Genomic DNA, 5,045 nt, shown 5'->3' with positions numbered 1-5,045 from the left:
ATGGGGAAACTGCCCCATATGATTCAGTCACTTCCCACTTGGTCCCTCCCACGACATGGGGGGGTTATGGGAACTACAATCAAGATGATGAGATTTGGGTGGAAACACAGTCAAACCACACCACTGTGTTATCTTCTTTAGGCAAATAGCATCTACTTCTGGCATTGGTCAAAATAGGAAGAGCAGATAAAAAGTTAAAAGTGCTAGATTTTAGTTTGAATTGCATGCTGATTAGGTAAAATCTCTCTGCAAAGCTTATGATACATATTTCTCTAGTCTAGATTTTGTCCTTATAGGAGCATAGCTTTCATAGTTTAAAAGGCTCCATTCTGCCGTGATGGTCTTGGCTTTAGCTGTGTGAGCTTCTTTAGTAAATTGTAAGTTATTCTTTGAAAATGTTCAACTGAAAAGGCCCTTGACCACGGTTTAGAAGGTTATCTTTTAAAAAGAGAAACCAACCTGCTTCCTGCATACATTTATTCCACTAGAAATGCTAACTGAAAGTTAGAGAGCATCCTTCTCCTTCATTTTATTCTCTCTTCCTCCTTAACCTCCTGCTTCTCACTAAATAAGTTCTAACATTCTGTACTATGTGTCCTTTTAACATCTTAGGCTGAAATGAGACAGTTGAGCAAAGAGAAAATTTAAGTCATCATTACTCACATCTAAATATGTATTATTAATATGTCCATATGGGAATAATCATCTTTAATTCCAAATTTTTATCAAAACAATGTAAGGATGATCAGAATTTTCATTAGGAGAAGGAAAAAGTAAAAATGGGCCTGGGAGACAGATCTGTGAGGTATGGATGTGCAGAGTCCCACATGAGCCTGACGCCTCTGAGCGTTAACACATGGTCCCCCATCAAAGGTCTGTATATGCAACTCAGCTGCTGCCCTGACAGAAGATTTGGTGTTGTTAACACACACTTCATTAAAATACCAGCTAAAATCCAAGTTTCAAATCCCACAGTTTGTGTTAGTTGATAAAACTCAATTGCTTCTAATTACTGTTAGTGCAGCTTTAAAATAATATTTTGTTGTAATAAAGGATTCAATATGACAAGTGAGAAGTGGCCCACTGAACTGGAAACACCAGGCCAGAGGGAATGTGTGCACACACAGCATTCACTGCTCTGCCTAATTTGTTCTTCTGAAAATTTTCCAAGCACCTAACAGAGAAAAAAAATGACCAGTCTTCAAATGGATTTTGAAAGGATGGGGATGACTCAAACATTAGATACTGTTTGCCTCTCTGATTGGTCAACGCAGCTTAAGACATGGAGCATGGAAGTCAAATGAGACAGGCAGAATTGTGGTTTTTCGATGCTTTCGTGGAGCATGTACCAAAAATAGCCTATGTCCCCTCCTTGCAATGTTTCCATTTACTTCCTCTACTTGCTTCCTAGAAGATTGTAAAGATTAGCACATTTGATAAGATGAAACATCTTCAAATATTAAAAGTTGTTGGTCTTAGCATTGGAAAAGAAAGGAGAATCTTCTCTCTCACCAATCTCTTCCCTTCACTGCAATCCAGAAACACAGGTCTTAAGATGTCTGCAGTAGGCTGAGCTACTTTCCACCTCTGGCCTTAATACCTGCTTCTGTCCCAAACCCCTACTCCCTCCACCCCACCCCTCTTAACCTAACTCCTATTCAACCTCTATGTCTCAGCTCAAGCTGTAATCCTGAGGGAAGCCTTCCTGACCCTCCATGTTTAAGTTAGTCCCTCATTGTCTACACACGTCATTACATCCTATATGTCTCCTTCAGGGCATTTTGATCAAAACTATGATTATTTGCATAGCTATTTGTTTTATCTACTCTCCCAATTAAGCTCAAAAGCATAAGCACCCCTTCATCCTCTCTGTTTGCAGTCATATACAAAGTACATAGAACATAGTGACTAACTCCTAAGTAGATAACAAAGATCAAAAAATGCAAGAGACATTTTTAAAGTATTGAGAAGACTAAGATACTAATATGCAGATCTTGGCTATGAACAAGGTGAAATGTTTGGTGAGTGCTGGCTTCAGTAGCACATATACTAAAATTGGAACAATAAAGAGAAGACTTGCATGGCCCCTGCACAAGGATGACACACAAATTCGTGAAGTGTTCCATATATAATTGTTTTAAAGAAAAATTATTATAATTGAAATGTTTGGTGAAACATACCTCACTCAACAAGACAAAAAGGAGAATCTTCTCATCTGTTGGTAAAGACTTTGGAGGAAGTTATCAAATCCTCTTGGAGAAACCCAAGTTTGTAAATAGACAAGCCATTCTCTATTAGGAAAAACACTCCTCTCAATGTTCTATCCCACATGAACAGGTGTCCCAGATTGGCTCATATCAGAAATATCTCTGCTTCTGCCTGGAGACATCTCACTGTTTAACTCATGCACAGCCATAAATTCCATCTTAGCTCTAAATTCTTATATCATACTTTTGAGAAATGTCCCAGGTATAGATCTCCTTCAACCTTCCAGCAATGGAGAATAAAAATGATGATGGTAAGTGATATTCATAACAATAATAATAAATTAACAGGTGGTATTCTTTGGCTGACTGGTATCCATTCTACCTTCTCTGGCAGTAAGTTCCTGATATCTTTAGCGGAAATGAGAGTTCCCCAGTGGTCCCCAGTGGTTCTCTGTCCTCTCCTGGATAGGATATTCAGATGCTTACTTCTTGGAATTTCAGTCTTGAGAAAGTAGCAATAAGACAGAGAAGGTTTGAGTTCATTCATTTCAAGGCAAGCATCCTGGAAAGATTATTGGGGAAACCCTCTCCCTAGATCTTTGCCACCACCATGAACTGCTAGCACTCCTTCTATAGTTGGACCAGAATGCCCTGATTAGCCTGTAAGCTGGCCAACATCCTTCCAATAAATATTTCGCTTCAATAGCCAGATTCTGTTCCTATTAGTTTCAAACAGTTTCAACCAAATTATCTTGATACAGTGACTATGAAGGTATAATAATGATGATAACAAATTCATGAGATTTTATAGAAATCTTTTTTTTTTTTTTTTGAGACAGGGTCTCACTCTGTTGCCCAAGCTGAAGCTCAGTGGCATGATCACAGCTCACTGCAACCTCTGCCTCCCCAGCTCAAGCAGTACTTCCACCTCAGCCTCCTAAGTATCTGGGACTACAAATATGCACCACCATCCATGGTAAAGTTTTAAATTTTTTGTGGAGACAAAGTCTCGCTATATTTCCCAGGCTGGCCTAGAGCTTCTGGGCTCAAGTGATCCTCCCGCCTCAGCCTCCCAAAGTGCTGGGATTACAGGCACGAGCCACCATGCCCAGCCAGAAATATTTATCAAAGCTCAAGTCATTGTAAGATTACTATGTTCACTTATCCAGATAACTTCTCTGGAATTAAGTAATTCAAACTTAAACAGTTCTCTGTTACTTGTTTAACACATGAAATGAACCAAACAAGTCTACAAAGACCAGAATTATGATATAATCTAATCTCTATTCTTTGAATTCCTATTGTTTTAACTTTCATAAGCATTTGCTGGATTGAAGAATATATAATTTTTCTAAAATTATCCAAATGTTTCCCTATTGAAATATTTGAAAGTTCTAGCTGAGTGCCGTGGCTCACATCTGTAGACCCAGTATTTTGGGAGGCCAAGCTGGGTGGATCACACGAGGTCGGGAGTTTGAGACCAGCCTGGCCAACATGGTGAAATGCTGTCTCTAATAAAAATTTGACAGGCGAGGTGGTCCATGTTTGCAATCCCAGCTACGCAGGAGGCTGAGGCAAGATAATTGCTTGAATCCAGGAGGTGGAAGTTGCAAGGAGCCAATGTCACACCACTGCACTCTAGCCTGGGTAATAAAGCGAGACGTCGTCAAAAAAAAAAAAAAAAATTTGAACATTCTAAAAAATCATTTCTGTATATAAAATCAACAGCTTTCATAATCATTGTTAATTATTGTAGCACATTCATACATCAACTAGATAATAGAGTTTTATGATATAAAGGTCTTAAGAAAAATTTTACAGTCGGGCGTGGTGGCTCACACCTGTAATCCCAGCACTTTGGGAGAACAAGGAGGGCGAATCACCTGAGGTTAGGAGTTCAAGATCAGCCTTACCAACATGGAGAAACCCTGTCTCTACTAAAAACACAAAAATTAGCTGGGCATGGGGGCACATGCCTGTGACCCCAGCTACTCAGGAGGCTGAGGCAGGAGAATCCCTTGAACCCAAGAGGCAGAGGTTGCAGTGAGCTGAAATCTCGTCATTGCACTCCAGCCTGGGCAACAAGAGTGAAACTGTCTCAAAATCAAAAAACAAAAAACACACACAAAAAAAAAAGAAAGAAAAATTTTACTTCAAGTTAAGTCTAAAACGCTTACTTATATTTAAAAATGCATATTCATAAACTGTACTGGACAGCTATGCGACATAACTAACCACTTCAAGATTTAGTGGCTTAAAAACTACAACTATTTATTCTTGCTTACATATATATAGGTCTGCTGAAGGTCAGCTGGTCTAGGCTGGTGATTGATTCAAGCTGTAGGATTGACTGGACATGGTTCCTCACTGCAGGCTGGGCTCAAGTCTACTCTGCAGGTGGGCATTCTGTGCTCTAGGCTGATGGAGCAGCAGCTGCTTGCAGGAAGCTCTTCTCATGGCAATAGTAGAGGGGGAAGATGGAAAGTCTATTGCACAAGCACATTCCAAGTCTTTGCTTATATCACAAACACCTACATCCTATTGTGCAAAGTATATCACCGGGCCAAGCCCAACACTGATAGGAAGGGGAAATATATTTCATACACATGGGAGGAGAAATAAGTGAGTATTTCCTAAATAATAATTCAAACTGTCATATAAACTAGCAATGCATCTAAAAGCATACTTCACTTATTTATATAATATTCTTACGCTGACTAGATATAATGGCAACTTACTTGATCATGTACAAATTCAAGAATAGCAGAAGTGACATTGAAATTGGCAATTAGCTAATTGGCTATTCACAGTCTAAGGCTGAAGCTGAAACCACACAGT

At 39.3% G+C, this 5,045-nt stretch overlaps 1 non-coding gene across 1 annotated transcript; it reads left to right on the top strand.

The window, feature by feature from the left end:
- Nucleotides 1-2,025: 2,025 nt before the first annotated feature.
- LOC117086429 lies at nt 2,026-2,132 on the top strand. The gene has a single exon (XR_004438342.1). It is a non-coding gene; the product is annotated as a U6 spliceosomal RNA (small nuclear RNA).
- The last annotated feature ends 2,913 nt before the right edge of the window (nt 2,133-5,045 follow it).

This window comes from Trachypithecus francoisi, unplaced genomic scaffold, assembly GCF_009764315.1.
Source record: "Trachypithecus francoisi isolate TF-2019V2 unplaced genomic scaffold, Tfra_2.0 Lachesis_group1, whole genome shotgun sequence".
NCBI lineage: Eukaryota > Metazoa > Chordata > Mammalia > Primates > Cercopithecidae > Trachypithecus > Trachypithecus francoisi.
The sequence above is the reverse complement of the archived record's forward strand: the minus strand, read 5'-3'. Positions and strand labels throughout refer to the sequence as shown.